This window comes from Gavia stellata, chromosome 3, assembly GCF_030936135.1.
Source record: "Gavia stellata isolate bGavSte3 chromosome 3, bGavSte3.hap2, whole genome shotgun sequence".
NCBI classification, from domain to species: Eukaryota; Metazoa; Chordata; class Aves; order Gaviiformes; family Gaviidae; genus Gavia; species Gavia stellata.
The window spans coordinates 46,534,032-46,551,023 of NC_082596.1; the positions used below are offsets into that span (position 1 = coordinate 46,534,032).

General features: G+C 42.4%; 1 non-coding gene across 1 annotated transcript; it reads left to right on the forward strand.

Annotated features, from left to right (window-relative positions):
• Nucleotides 1-15,135: 15,135 nt before the first annotated feature.
• LOC132316812 (U6 spliceosomal RNA) lies at nucleotides 15,136-15,240 on the forward strand. The gene has a single exon (XR_009483942.1). It is a non-coding gene; the product is annotated as a U6 spliceosomal RNA (small nuclear RNA).
• The last annotated feature ends 1,752 nt before the right edge of the window (nucleotides 15,241-16,992 follow it).

Below are 16,992 nucleotides of genomic sequence, written 5' to 3' on the forward strand. Positions count from 1 at the left end.
ATGGGCAACTTTACATGCTAAGAGATATTGAAATGGCTCCATAAGTATTGTGGGCTGCTCACTAGACTGTTTTCCTAACAGTCTGATGTTTCTTGGTAGTCATGGTAAGACACACCAATCACGACACTTTTTAAGTATAGCCAACTTACAGAGTCTGTGAATCCCAGACCTGCAAGGGCTTGGAGCAGCAACTTGCAAAGTGACTTTGAAAAACTTAATTTTTGAGGGGAAAAGTTTCATTTAGACATTTTGATGCTTGTATCACCCTTTGAGCCTGCTTTTTTTTTAATTGGATTGGCTTCCTATGAAATCAGTCAATACTTAAGTAAATGAACATCTATTTACATCTATCCTGTAGTTAAGCCAAGTCACGGATAGTTTCTGTTTAGTTGTCTGTCCCCTTCCTATTCATTCCTAAAATTTATTTATCTTTTTGACTAGCTGTGAGCTAAAGTTTGCATAGACCTGCCTGCAACTACTTCAAGGTCTCTTCCCTGAACAATAACAGCTAATGTACAGTCTAGCATTGAATAACATAGTCACAGCTGGCTTTCCTCCCTAAATGGATTATTTTGCATTTATTAACACAGAATTTCATCTGCCATTTTATCTTTCAGTCATTAAGTGTTATGACCTTTTTCTACTGCCCTGCAAAGGACTTTCCTGCTTGAATAAGCTAACCTTGTCCTTCATCCCCTCATAAATACACCGATAGGCCCACGTACACAGACTAACCTAGTAAGACCCTAGTGGAAAAATTCCTTCACTCTGCAGACTTAAATTTTTACTTCTCACATCCTTCTCAGAAGGGAACTTTCCCACTTACTGACCACCACCATAATTTTATCAGAGGAGTGGTGATGGCAGTGGATCATGTTTCTTGGAGAGGCAGCACACAGAATCCAACTGCCCTGCATTGACTCCTTCAGAAAAATCGGTAGAATAGTGAAGCAGGGCTACAAAACCAGAATGGCAATCTTTCACGATACATATCCCTGTGCCTCCTCACCTAATCTTCATTACTCAGGCTCTAACAGTCTGCCTGCCACAAAGTCAGGCACTCTAGACTGGCAACACAAAGAGCCACTTCTCATCCCTCTACTAGTAACAGCTAGGACACATACTCCAGTTAACAATTTAGCAATTCCATATTTGTGTCATTTAAACTCCTGGTAAGCAGCATCTCTCCTCAGAATTTTGTAAAAATTATGTTATACTCAGCCTAAAACTATTCTGCCTCAATTTTAATATATTTCCTTGCCTCACCTCCTGCAAAAAAATGTTGTAGCAGCTGTAAGCTCCTCCAGTGTCAGTACAATGCTATCACGTTTCTTTCATATACTGATTCTACAGATATACCAGTAGAGTTTCAACTCCGAATGTGTTCAAAATAGAACAGTTAGTTTATTTAATTTTATGTCTTTCACAATTTTCTTCAAAATCTTCTTGGCATGCCTTACTATGATTTGACCTGCATCTTGTGAAAGTTTATTCTCTTTTGTATGTTCCTTATTTGGAATGACTTCCATATATTCAGTTATACCTTTTTTATTTTTTTTATTCTTTTTTAGTCTGTTTACAAACTAATTTTCAGAGAGAAAATGCACAAAAAGACCCTAAAATCACCCCTTATACTTCCTGGGACTTCAAGAAATTTAACCATTTGGCTGTTTTAATTCCCTTTCAGAGAGGTTTCCTTCCACCTCTGTGGCTCTTTCACTCCCACAAGAATGCTGAGCTTCAGTACGTGGTAGTCGCTACTGCACTGACTCTTTGGTAGTTACCTTTTGGGCCATGTCTGGCACAGTAACTGAGGCCTAAATCACAAGCTGTTTCTCCTCTTGTTTGTTCTTTGGGCATTTACTCTAAAATGCCATTTATGGTGTCAAACAAAACAAACAAAAAAAAGAGGCTCTGTCTTATACACCCATAAGATGTTTATACTGTCTATACAGAAACAAAGTTTTTCATCATTATTGTGATTTTTTACTCTCCCTTACGATGTCATGTTCATTGTTAGTTGCCCAACCAAGTGATCAATATTGTAACCACAACATTGTAATATCCTTTCTAATTGGAATCCACAAGCATATCATGATGATACAGTTAATTTATTTAGCTTGTTTGAACCTGAATTTTGATGCATCATGCCACCTCTCCACCAGCAAAGCTATTCTGTTCTTCCTGTATGTTTTCTGTTCTAATACTATAGCAGCTTTCATTACTTCTACCTATTGGCATACCTACTGGCATACTTATATTAATATAATTTCTGAGCTTCTAAGTATGCCCAATACAAACAGGGTACTTCCGAGGGCTGAATAAATTTAGGGCACTTCTCTGCAGCCGATGATGGCTGGTGTGCCAGCTCTGACTACATTCCATAGAAGTGCAAAAAGCCAGGTCTTAACCTGCAGCCATTGCAGTGGCACCAGCTAGGATGATGCTAGGTCCTCCCCATCTGGAAGGGAAGACTTAAGTTCACAAGCAAAATCCCATACTAAAATCACTGCCATCATTCAGAAGATCCATTGTTCCTGCTTCCTAAACTGACAGTGAAGAGGAGAAAGGATGAAGTCTTTGGTTTCTGCACAGCAAGGCATGCCCCTGAATTTGAGGTCAGGACCTGGACAGCTTAAAGAAAAGGGAGGAAGAGAACTTTCCTCTCCTACCCTACAACCTAAGCAAAGCATCTCAACACTGCAAACTAGCACATTTTAACAAGTTTTAACAACTAAAAGTTATTAACATGGCTGGTTTTCCCGAAGAGAGCCTACCTTTTCAGTTAAGAATAAAATACAGGAAAAACCCATACAGTTTAAACATTTATCAGTCTTGTCAAGATACAACCCATTTTTAGTTAGGGCCTATTTGACAGAAAAGCCAAGAAGTGTTGGTAACTTAAAAAGGAGCAACAAGTCCCTTCTTCCTTATTGCTTTTCTGTGGTACAACCTAGAAATTCAACAGAAACCCCCATTTCTGTTTGGACCAGCCTCCAGATCACACAGGCTGCAACTTCTGGTTGATATAAAGCACATATATTTTAGAAAGATATCTTGTTTTAAAGACTTCCTTATGGATAGTCCACTATATACCTTAGCAATTTTTCAATAATTACTTACCTTGCTTAACTTATTTTTCAATTTATCCCCAGGTTAAATCTGATTAGCTTTAAATGTCTAGTATTTAGATTTTGTAAACCCCCTTTGCCAAAGTAAAGAACCCTGAAATAAACCTACTTTTGCTCAGATATGTACTTAAAAAATTGAGATCAAGCCATCTTTAGTCTTTTTTTTTCTGCACAGACTGATTTATGATGCTCTCCTTCTGTTGCATTGAGGAAAAGAAGTGAGAAGCTAAAAGGAACCAAAGAATCAAAGTGGGAGTGAAGATTAACGGTGATGATGCCAGTGTTGATTTTCGCTTGCTTCCTTGAGGCAACTACTGTCCCAGTGTCCCATGATGCTGTGAGATGTGGAACACAACCAAACCCTCCAGCCACTTCAGTAAGTCCTCCAGGTATCAAAGCCAAAAACAACATCATGGGTGTGTCAAGTTCATTAGCAATGATTCAAACAATCACACAATAGAAGCGTTTTGCACGGCTCAGCAAAAGATTATTCGAAGACTTAAATCCAAATCAAAGACATACACATCTTTGTTTTACTGTTAACTGTTTGGCTATTAATAATTGCTTATATGATTCCACAAGTGAATGTTTCATTTAAAAAAAAAAAAAAAAAAACAAAAAAAACAGGATAAGACCTGTTCTTTACAATGAAATATAATTTTAGCAAAACACCTGCAAAACAGACATGCTTCTGCATTCAAGGAAACTAGTAAGGAACCTGGCAACTTAACAGAGCAGATTCTGGATATAAAAACAAACACAGGATCTCATTTCCCCCAATCCTACAGCACATGCATTACATGTACATGTGAACAGGACATCTCCACTCCACAGTCCATCATTTGAATAAAGAAGGCACCTTTCAGCTGCAGAGGCAACACACAAGCCAATCAATAGTAGACTTTTTTGAACCTGTCTGCCAAGAAAGTCACAAATACAGTCCTATGCCTCCTTCTTTGGGCTCTGAAAGAAGAGTACTGACTTCGAAGTCTCCCTTTATTGTTCTGACCATCATGCAAGTAGCTCAATGAGAAGGAAGACACTTCAGGAATAAAACAAATTCAAAGAGCAGTTCTGGAGGGTCTGACTGATGTTAAAGGTTTTGGCTTACAAGTTCAGATTGTAACTGGACAAACAAGCACAGTGATTTCAGCTGCACTTCTCTAACAGACATCATGCACTCAACACGGCATAACCAAGAGCTAATTCCAGGTGACCACCTGTTGAAGTCACCAAGGCTTTTCTACAAAGTAAGGACTAAATAGGAACTGCAAGATTGACCCAAGGTGCAAAAAAAAGAATATGAACTTAAACTAAGTAGGAACTGATGACTATAAAATATGTGGATTTGGAAAAAAAAAAAAAAGTAAAAAAAAGGCAGAGAAATTACAGAAGTGAATCACAATAAATAAAATATGCTTAACCATGTACCCAGTAGCAAAATAGAAAGTGTACTTCCTTTTCTATCAGTCATGCTACAGCAACCAACAAATCAAAGCAGATAAAATGTCATATAAGGTCTGCACTGATTTATTTCTTTGATTTGTTATTTTTTAGAAAACAGCCATCCACAAATAAACTCAAATCAAATCTGCTGTTGCTTTTCATCAGCAGGAGGACAGACTGTAAGATTGGGAGCTTTTCAGATGTTATTTCCCTGCAATGCCGGTGGTCTTAGGGTCCTGGCCTTTTTAAACTCTTTGCACAAGCCAGACCAGCATAACAGAGACTGAGAAGAATTAACACCATTACAATGGTAAGAGTCCAGAGCATTAGTAGTTACACCTACAGAAATGGATCACATTTCCAAGTTACACTGAAGTATAAGAATATATCATGGCAATGTGTAGGCTCAGTTTAAACAAAAATCATCAGTCACCATAAAGCATATTGTTGTTTTCAAAAACTATAGACTGGATAAAAAAATAACATGTAAGAACATGAAATTTAGCTAAGCAAAAAAACATAACCAGAGGCTTCTGAAAACCCTCTTTAAGACCAACATCTAATTTAAAGAGCACAGAGATACCACATTTATCTATTAATTATCTGCTCATGAAAGCTTAATTCTGCCTGACTTCAGCATATGTAATTCCCAACAACAATGGACAGCTGCGAGCATATATTGAGAGAACAGACAGCATTGTAAATAAAATGTTGATACAAATGTTCAGTTTTCTAATAATTTTCCCCCTCAAGATACTAAGTTTTATGAAATTCTTTAATTGCTTATATTCGTTCTTGGATATATGGCAGATTTTAAGGACTGTAAAAATACAAAACTAAGGAAATTAAATTCTTGAGCATAAACCATGTGCGCCAAGGTTGTAAGAATGATATAAAAGATAGCCATTATATACCAATGCCTTATAATATCACCATAACTTCGGGGCTGTTGTTTGCTTTCTAAGCATATACCTCTTTCTAACAGTACATGCAAGTTGTGCTGAAGCAGCACTGCTTAGCTTGTTACGTGCACTGTGTGATTCTAAACCTGTCATTTTATCCTGATTAAAATGTAACATAAGAAAAATTTATTTTCACACTAGGCACTCCTAGACCTAACATGATGTGCACTGAAATACAGACATGCCTTATTACTTCTACATGTGCTGATGTCTTAGAACAAAGATTAAAGAATATTGAAATTACCTCTCAAACTCCTGATGTCCTAAACTGTAACTTCCTTCTCTGCATTGTACAGGTTTATGTTTTAGGCAGCTGGAATTCTGGCTTTTCTATTTCAATTCATGCAAATTGCATATTTTCACAAGATTTATCTTAAAGTCTTAGACAAAGATTTGATAAAACATCAGTGATTTCATTTTATTAATTATTCACAAGTATTTTAATGAAATTTCTTTTAGGTGATTACTGACAGAAACTAATAATCTGACGTTTCTCTCATTAAGCAGTAATTCAAAATCAAACACCAGCTCATTAATAATAACCAAAATTTACCTCATGCTCATGTTTTCAAAGGCTATTTAGAGGACATTTCATATGGCCCAAACAGATATGTTTGGTTTTCCCATCTTGTTCAGAGGGCATCAGTAATTGATCCAGATTTGGGGTTAGACCACTCAGAAATGTACCAGCAAGCCTTCTCAGAATTTTTCTGCTATCCTTATCCTACATAAACATCTAATCATGATATATTATCACTAAAAGCTAGACAATACTGAATTATTTTCTGCCCAACAAGCAAAAGTAGATGACAGACTAATAGTGAGGACACTCTTAAGTACTCTCTAAATCTATGCCTGTTTTAAACACAGATTCCCATTGTCAAACTGCTGATCATTTTTGATGTCTGTGGAAAGTTTCTGTCCATCCAGTGCATGGTGAGTCCAGACAACCAACATAAAGTAGAAAATAGTGAACTCCACTGTGGAAGCTGGGAGAATAAAAATTGCATATCAAATTGCTATCAGCCAAAAAACATTGCCGGATCTGGACCTGTGTATGCTACTTGCTCCAAATAAGGTCAGTTCTTCAAAAGGGGGGGTTAAGGAGGTTAAGTAGCAAATGCACAAAGAAAGTTGGTATAGGAATCCTCTGGTCTTACTGCTTGCTACTCTACCAGTGCCAGAGAAACGGCTTCACAACAGTCACGTCAGGAATATGAATGATCTCTGTGCAGTCACTAGAAGTGAGACTAACCACAAAAATACCAGCATAATAAGACAGATTCAGTGGAAAGCTTTATTTTCATCATTTTCCTCAAAAGATTTGGGCTCTTTGGAAGTTTCTTGGGTTTTGCTTCTTTTAAACACAAACAAAAACATGCATCTCTTAGAAGTGCCTGTTTCTCTGGCGATGAGAAACCACTGAATTCAGATAACTTCAAATATGCTATTCTCAATTCTCCCCCCAAAGAAATAAGAATACCTTGAAAAGGGAAAACAGCTGTTTGGAACTAGTGGTCACCTGCATCTAAGCAGGTATTACAATCTACTAATTTAGACAAATACACACAATGTTATTCTTACCATGTCCTCCCATCACCTTGTCTTCCCCACTGACTTGTCTAATCATTTCTTGGTCAGAGGGCTAATACTAGATTCCAGTCCCACAGGGGATGGGACTGTCTTTGACCTTTTCATTCAGTCAGTGTTTACAGCAGGGAAAATGTGCTAGAAATAATAATAAAAATTTCATTAAAATCATCTTCCATACTCCCAAACCACCTCAAGGAGAAAACTACTACAAATACCAAAATTCAGCATCAGATAAATGACATGCTTTCTGTTCACACACCAAAGTTCACTAGCTCTCTAAAGAAAATGCATCTGACAGGGGTCCTAACCACCAGCAGAACCACCACAAATGCGCCAGAGTCTGCCAAAGTCCTTGCAGAAGACAGGAAAGCGAGAAGCTCCTGGTTATCATTTCCGTAGTCTAACTTTCTCCTCCCTGCTCTTCTTGATACCTGGGGCTTGGGTTTTTTCTGGATTGCAATTGGTGAGGCACAGCAGCTCTCCATGAGCTGTCCTGCTCACTGCAGCTGGGTAGCAGCCCTGTGACTTCTTGGTGGCCTGTTAGAGAGCTCACCCAGGGACCGAGGTCTCCCGGGCAGCTTGCTCCTGCCAGTTCTCCAGACAGGCTGCGAAGGCCAGGAGGGCAGACCACACAGGCTGCTGCAAGCACTGCCACAGCAAACACCACTCTTGCAACACACTAAATTCCCATGCCGGGGGAGCTGCTGGTGTAAATAGTCAGTCGCTTTTCATCCTTAGACCCTACCTCAGCAACACATTTGTATATAAAGAAGTGCACACTTGTACACATTGCTATGCTGCAAAGCAACACACTGAAGACTTGTTCAATCAGAGATTTACTTAGAAGTAGGTTAAAGTTTCAAGCATTTCAATTTTTCTCTGGAGAGATTAAAACTCAGAAAACACCAAAGAGAAAAAAAATCCATAAAAATATACACAAAGACCTTTTCGTCCAACCAGAATCTTGCAGTAATTATTTCAGTACTGATTGAAATACTTCACTGGATATTGGGACTTGGTGTGAGTACACAGTTGGTCCGGTGAGCTTGTCCACCTAAACAAAGCTTTAATTTGTGAAAATTTTGGCCTTTAGGATGAATACCTTAAAAAGCCCTGGTTATTTTGCAGCCTCAAAATAAATTAGCTCTTCATCCTTGAACATCTTGGGTGAGCTGAAGGCAAGCCTCTTATTTGTTTTTTTACTCCTGGCATTTATAAGAGGAGACAAAAATCAACATACTGGTGTTACTTAACAATTTATGGTTTTACTTGTCATAGACTTGAAAGTATCTTATATTTGCTATATGAGCTCTTTCATTCTTATATATTTGTCTTATCATACACCACACATCATTTCATGGCTACAACACCACATGGAATCCACAAATATCATAAACCATTGCTCTTTGTCTGCAGACTGATGTGTGCCAACTACAGCGTATAAGATAATGAAACACTTCACATATTATTGGCAAAGTATATGAGCTGTTAAATATGGGACCTCACAGTCTTACAGCCAAACACCTGGCAAAGTTCAAATGAATTCCACAGGTTTGGTAAAAGCTCATTTTTCGTCACTTATTCCGTGTCTACTCAGAGGCATTTTGGTAGCATAAAAGTCAAATATTTATAGTTCAGTGCCTGGGGAGGAGCATCTTTCTCATCAGCCTCCCCAAATGAAAAGCAACCCAAAAAGCATCACTTAATATTCTGCTAAAATAAGCCTTCTTTGGAGGCTGAAAATGTTTGGCAAGACCACCATCCCAAAACCAGCGTTTTCTCTCCTGTTTTTGCCCAGTCACTCAACTCAACTTGGATCAACAGAATATCATGAAAAAGGTCTTTCTAAACACCTTCTGTTCAAGGCAAAACAGGAAGCTCTGGCATAAGTGAACCTGCTCATCGCTTCCGCTCTTCAGCCTGAGAAGTTCAGTCAGCCTGGATGAGTCACAGAGAACTTAAGGATGACCTGTGGGGTATTCAGCTAAATAAATCCCAAATTTCAAGTCTTGAAGCCTAACCATCTGTATGAGCATCTCTTCAATGACGCTGTTTCTCTAACTTCAGAATTAATGTTACAAGGTACCTTCTATATATGGACAGCCTGCTCTGCAGGATCAAGTGGTTTGAAATTCCCACTTGACTTCAGAAAGTCTGGTGAGCACTCGACACAGCTTTTGTTTGCTAAATGCATACTAACGTATGTGAAGAGCATTCTTTTTCCAAACCAAACATTTCAAAGTCTATGGTATATTTTGCTGCACAGGTATGCTTACCCATAGCCTACTGTCACCTTGAAAGCAACACGCGTGCCCATGCTGACAGAAAAAAATCCTAAGAGATCTCAGCTCTTAGCATTTACTGTTGCTTGTAATGCTGTCCTGGAAATCCTCTTTTCATAGTTTTATGATTTTAAGACATAACCTTTACAACAGCCTGCCAAAACTAATATCACAAAGTCTCTTAGAGATGAGACACTAATGGATAGGAGATGCATAGAAGAACTGAATGGATCCATAGTGATCCAATGAACTCAATGCTCCTGTCTAACCTACTTGAGCTCTGTAGGAAGACAACATCCAGCACACTTTTGGGGGTTATTTAAAAGCCTGCTAAGAGACTGAAAACATATAGCTGAGAAGGATCCAATCCAAAACCAGGAAAGTCAAGCAAGGATAAAGGCATTCAGGAACTCTTGCATCTAGGACATTGGTTAAGACATGCAATAACCAAAGTTACTCCCATCTGACAGCTGTTCAGTAGCCTACACAAAATGAAACGGTGGTTTCAGTGCAGTCAGTAGACGGATGTTTACATTATAGATGGAACTACATGGCAAGCTCAGCAGAGAAGCCAAGCAGTTTTGCTAGGTTAACACACCAGTGATAATGGAAGAAAGCTTCCAAGGCCGATACTGCTCACCCCCACTTGCTGTTCATGGGGTCAGTCCAGGTCGCAGCAAAGAAGCGGAGCAAAAAGTGCTTACACTTCTGCTATCTGTTCTGTTTGCAAATACAGGAGTCCAGACAATACAGCATTTCATGCAGATGCTAAATTACCAATGGTAGACAATTTTTAAGTAATACAAACCTCTCCCTCAAAAAAAACAACAACTACATGTGGCAATTGCTTATATTCCTTTAGCCCCTAAACAATTTTATGTTGCAAATTGGCTTTGAAATATGAATAATCCCAAATCTTAGTGGCCTTGGCCTTGGCCTCCTTGAGAGCCAGTCTTGAAGTGTGGACTAACTGCCCTTGACTTTTTCCCTGACGAATGCACACAGCCAGACGGCTGTTACAGCACGGGGCTGTGTTCTTCAGATGATTTTGCTCCCAAAAACCACGCATGCAGTCAATGCATCCGTTCTTTTCAGGAGAATACTCAATGAGGGAAAACCGAAACGCGCAAGGTTCAAAAGGGCAACACAGTCAATTGCTACTGAAATTCAACATCCAAACTACTTGCGGTAATCCATTTGAGGGCTGCTTGCTGTCGGTTTGTCTTAAAGAAAGATCATTTGAGAAACCTGCTAATGAACAGAGCACTCCGTTTCAGTCGCTGGCACCTACCCCTCTGTCACCATGAGATGACCCCTGTGCTGGTAGCTGTGCACTCCCTGAAGAAGCCTGATGAATCCTGGCCAGTGTCAGGGCCTGGAGCGTTTGAATTTAGTGGCCTTGCCCAGCCTCACTGGGGGCTACCCCCAACCCTACCTGTGGCCCAGGAGCCCTGTTTCTTCCCAGCTGGAGGCCATTAGTCCCTGTCACAGTCTCCAGCCCCACCACAGCCCTGCCCTGCCCTGCCCGGCCGTGGGCCCCGCCGACCCATGAGGCTGATGGCCCAGCCTGGCCTCGCCCTGGCCATCCCGGGGCTGTGTCTGACCCTGATCCCCGGCCCCGTCCCCACTCCGGAGGAGTGAAACTTCTCAAGTTGCCTCCTCCGGGTAAGGCCGCGAGGCAACGCAGCCCCCTGCGCTGCTCCCCGGGCCGGAAAGGCGGCACCAGGAGCGCCAGGCTCGGCACAAGCGGCGGGGAGGGCGCTGCCCGGGCGGGCACGCCGGGGCCGAGGGGGCAGCCGCGGCCCCACCGAGCCGCAGCCGCGGCCCCACCGAGCCGCCGCCGCGCCGCCGACCGGCCGCCGCGCCCGCCGCCGCTGCCGCCAAGCCGTTGGGCAGGGCGGCATCTAGCGGCCGCTGCCGGCGCCGCCGCTCCCGCAGGCAGGGGGCCCGCCCGGCGCCGCCGCGGGCGGCCCGGCGGCAGCTCCGGGCCGCGGCGGGGGACGGGGCCGAGGCGCCGGGAGGCGGCCGGCGCGGCGGGCGGGCTGCCGGGGCGGGAGCAGGTGGCGCCTTTCTGCCCCGTCGGCTGGAGTCGCTCGGTGGTCTCCCGCCTGGCGCGGGCGGCGTTCCGGCCCCGGGTGCCATCTGCCTCCTCTGGGGTCGTAATTCACCACAAAGTGTAACTTCGTCCTTTTCAGTAAAAACGACACAGATACGACTGCGGCGCTCCATAAGGTGCCTTTTCCAAGCTGTGATCTGAACGGCGGCCTAAGGCTTGCCGCTGCCTGCCTGACCAGTGACTCCACGTACCCTCCTCACAAGCACCCCTGCGATCGCTAAATAACGCTGTTCACCCCCTGACAGAGATCTCTTCTTCCCCAGGTAAACCGATCAGATGTTACAGGAAATAATGCGCGTGTAACAGGAAATTACAGCTATTTAGCAACCGCGCAAGAAAATTCCGGGTCAATGGCTACGCCGTGGCTTTGGCGAGAAGCGAGGCGGGTGCGTAACAGGGCTGGCGGCACCGGGGGGGAAAGCCGGGCCAGAAAGGAGACACGGTGCAAAAGGAGACGGGGCGGTTGCAAAACACCGGCAGCCACGCTGGAGATCAGGCCAGATGCAGGGTCTGAAAACCACGCTCTCGAGAAGAAATGGCACGTAGCGCTTAACGACATCAAATGGTCACGACCCAAGTTTGAAATCTCATCCGAAGGAACAGCATCTCTACTAATCCAGTTCCCGCTATGAGCACACCAGGGCAGTGGTTCAAGGATGAGTCGGAGGGAAGGCTGCCATTTCCTGACTCACCATCCCCGCTTCCTGTCCCCTGGCCTTTCAAGTCTCCCTCCCGTTACCAGCTCCCGAAGTGAACCCTCTTATCGTGTGAAGTGCGATGAAGTCACAGGACCCCACAGACTGTGTCTATACATACCCTCCCTCCTCCATGGTTTTGTCTGGAAATTTGTTGCTCATACTGTTCATATGAACATTTTTCTCACTAAGATCCAAGTAAAATTATTCATAAAATGAATCAGGTTTGCCAGTCACTGCGTGGATTGTGAGAGTTGATTAAGTTATTTTGTACCTGTGGATGCTCTGATGCTGTGAAAAGGCTTCCTATTAGCTTTTATTCATAAAAGTTGAAAACTCAGCTGATTGTGCTCCTCCTGTCAAAAATGCAAGTAGAATGAACGCAGAAGTATTTAGTAAAATACCCTCCCATTAACAGCAGCGGATTTGAGATAGGGATGCTACTCCCCAATGATAAAGAAGTATTCCTCACTATCTCAGTGATACAGTGCATGCTTTATCTGCCTCCTTCAAAAAAACGGAAGAAAAGACCTAAACAAGAACATATACCGAGACATTTCACAGTGAGAGGTCATGATCTTTTAGCTATGATCTTAACCAATTAGCTCTGTCTGTTTTAGTCTGTTCAGGCAAACCTAATTAACAACAACTTCAAACAGCATTTCGCAAAATGCTAGCTCTAATCTTAAAATATATAAATCACTAGGGAAAACGGCACATAGCCCCTGGTCTGCTGTGTTTATTTCTGCAGAGACCTTTCACACAGCTCTACTCAAGTTCACTCAAGTGTACAAAGCTCTAAGGAAATAGGTGAAATTCACTTAGGTGACATCTCACCCCAGCGAGGCTGTGAGTTTGCCTTGGGTAGCCTTAAGGAGATGTATTCTGAGCCTGCTTGGGCTGGACCTCTGTAGTCATTAGCAAGTGAATGGACACAGAAGGCAGCCGTTCTGACCATACCTGCAGTGCTAAGCAATGGAAATTTAGAGCCCTCTGCCTCAAAAGTAAAAACAGGAGCACTCAAAGCCTGGCACAAGTCTGGAAAATTACTTTGTAACAAGGAAAAGCAGGGAGAGACCGAAAGTGATTAATTTTCAATGCTAACATCCAGACTCTGAAGTACAGCAAGAAAAATTTCCCGGATTTCTGTGAACAAAAGGATTCCCATGCAAAGCAATGAGGAAGAAGCAATCAGTAGCAAGGATGAAGAAATAATGCCCAACAAACTATAAAAGAAAGAAAAGAAAGCAGAAATATGGAGCAAAAATAACACAGTGAAGTTCACTGCGGAAAAATGCTGTTAATACAACTGCATTGCAACTAATACACAACTAATAGGAAAAAAAAATGCTTCGTGAGAAAGAAACAGCAAATGCTCACAATATCAAAGAGAAAGTGGCCACAAATGAACTATGAACTGATGGGGCATTAAGGCATCTGGCCTGCAGTACCCAAGCATAGTTTTAGCTCCCTGGTCCATGCACCTATCTGAACAATATCCCAACTCCATGCCATGGGAAACCTTAGTGAGCACCAACCCTACACAATGATTCGGTCTCACAGGAAGGAAATGCAGGCGCAGAGGCCAGAAGGGCCCTACAGAGCCCTTTAACCTGGCCTCTGTCTATGCCAGTAGATTTTCAGGGAAAGTGCCTTACTGTATGCAGATGCAGCCATAGGTCTGCTTCCTCTTGAGGTGCTCTCTAAACTCTTCATCTGGCTCTCATTGCTGAGGTCACCCCACCGGAGATCTCCCTAGTGGTGCTTGCAGCCTTATTTTCCATCCCACACACTGGAAGGACCCCATTTTCAACATTTACTGTGGATCTTTTCTTTATTTTCTTTGGTCTTCCATCTCCATTGCCAACATGCAAACAATTTAAAGAGAATTCTTTCTGGCTGAGGGAAGCAACATAACGAAGCAGGGAATAATAGATACAAAATGAGCGTCTGTGGCTGAAAAGGGTTCCATGTTGGGCAGACGTAAAAACAACAGCAAACAAATACAAAATCAATTAGCCCATACCAAAGAAATTACGGAGGACTACATGAGAAACAAGATGCAGAGGTACAAAGCTCAGCCTGTCCTGAGAAAGCCAGAGAGGCTGTTGACAAGTAAGTTTATCATTCTGTGTCCCGCCAACCTCCTATTACAGCATCCAGCAACCATCAGCCCACCCAAGTCCTACTGTCAAAAGAGCTGTATGTTCTCACTGACAAATGTAGAGAGTTGTGGAAAAATATGTCCAAACCCCAAAACCTCACACACAGCACCTTACGTTTTTTTGACTGTCATAAAACCACCCTGAGTAATTTCCAAAATCATGGCCAGACCCTAATGAATAATTTTTAAAAACAATGTTGTGGACGTTTCTGTTAACACATTGAGTGTATAATTTTAATTTCTTCATTTGGAGTTACTCTGTGCTAATAGGCATTATGTTCCTTCCAAGAGACAGCAGAGAACAATGCGGCTGCACTCAGTCAGGGGGCATCTTCAGGAAGGAGGAGGAAATTGTGCTTTTCCAAGAGCAATTGAGCAACTTTTCGGGGAAAAAGTTGCTGGAGTGCAGAGCAAGTCAGACAGAGTGGAGAAATGCACAAGGAGGAGGAGCCTGCAGCACAAGCAGAGACAGGAGAGCTCTGAGAGAGGCAGAGGAGACATACACAAGCAAGGGCCCAAGCTGATGTAAATACTTCTCCCAGGATGCTAAGAGGGGATTGTGAAGACTTCCTTACAGTGTAGGAAGCCACTGAAAATTGCGGGCTGAGAAAAAGACCAGAACATAAGGACACATTGGGTAATGGGGGAGAAGGCAGAAATGGTTTAAAAGCCTTTCATTTCCATTGTCTCCAAGTTTCCTCTTTTTAAAAAATTCATTGTTGTAGCTTATCTTCTAATTAAATCACATTCTCTTTGGCAGCATGTATACTAAAATTTTAATGATACAGAGAAGATTAACATGGCACCTGCACAAGTTGGCTTGGGGGTGGTGGGAAGGGTCCCCAGTACAGGAAAAATATTGACATACTGGAGCAAGTCCAGCAGCGGGCCACCAGACTGGTCAGGGGGCTGGAGCACAAGCATATGAGGAGGGGCTTAGAGAGATGAATCCGTGCAGCTTAGAGAAGAGGAGGCTCAGAGGAGACCTGACTGCTGAAACTACCTGACCTCAGGGCACAGAGAAGACAGAGCCAGACTCTTCTTGTAGGTGCACAATGATAGGCAATGGGCACAAGTTGGAGCATGGGAAATTCTAATTAAATATTGGAAAAATATTTTACCATGAAGGTGGTCAGGTCCTGGAATAGAGGATGTGGGCTCTCCATCTTTGGACATGTCAAGGGCTTGACTGGGCATGGCCCTGAGCTACCTGATCTAGTTAGACCTCCTCTGAGCTGGGGGTTGGAGTAGATGACCTCCAGAGGACCCTTCCAACCTAAATTCTTCTATGACTCTGTGAAACTCAGCTTTATAGGTTCAAAGAGCTGATGTTTTTAGATGTTCTTCACCTTAAAGGCAAGGTGCAAGAAAGATCTCTCTCAGAGATCCAACCCACCCAGGCTGATTAAAGAAATGTCATGGCATTTTTGTGAATAATGTTTATGTTTTATACTGTCGTTGGCATTTCAGATAAATATTACTCCTTCTTATTTGTATGTCCTGCAAGACATTGCTATCTTGGGTGCTTGATTCACCAAGCTATTTTAAATCCTTTCTGTCTGTTTTACCTCTGTGCCCTCCTCTTAACCCATAACTTGCATCAACACTAATCCCTATCCTATTGCTTACCCCCTGAGGATTAAAAAGTTTTCTACAGGTAGTAGTCTATATGATTTTAGGGTAATGAAGCTCAAAATAAACATAGTTTGTTTCCCCTTTTTTCTTTCCTAAAAGGAAATGTATATCCTCATGCAGTGCTTAGCCTGTCTCCTAAATTACAAACGATAGTTACAAAACGATTAGGTTCCTTACCTGTATATGCACACTCTTACATGGTCACATCTATACATATATACACATATAGCAGACATATCAAGTCTTGTGCGTTTATTGTTTTCCATCTCACGTTTTCACAGAAACCCATACTTTCTGCATTTGCAATGCAGTGACTCAGCAGTGGTCCCATCCTTTGCTGTGCTTGCCAGCTGTAGCCAGTGTATCTCAGGGAGGCTTCCAGACTGCATTCTCTTTGAGAGCGCTTATACAGGACTACAGTGCCTCCTGCACAGGTGCAGTCTTCACAGCCCTCCCTGTTGCATGGGTAGCTTTGCCCTGTATACCAGGGACAGCCCTATCACACTAGAAACACTTCTCTCCTGCGTATCAAAGCTGACAAAATGTGAGAGGACACGTGAGTCACACAACTTGCCATGCCTTCCCTTAGTGCTAGCTTTTGTGTCTACTTTACAAGTGAGAGATTAATATTGAGAAGAAAAGAAGTCAGGAGTCTGAAGTTCTCCCTTTAGATTTGCCACAGACTCACTTTCCGATCCTCAGTAGGCTGCTTCATATCCACATCTCAGCTCCACCATATACAAGAGGGCTAATTATAGCAACATCACAGCAGAAGCCATGGGACTTCACACCTATAGAGCTCTTTGCAAATACAAACTGCACAAAAATATAAATTCTTTTCTGTAACCCCTTCAAAATGAAATACGCAGAAACTGGTAATTCCTCACAGTTTCTCTGCTGGCATGGAGTAAGAGTGGCCTCAGTGGCAGAACGCTGAGTCTTTGCACACGATCTATGATCTCAGACGA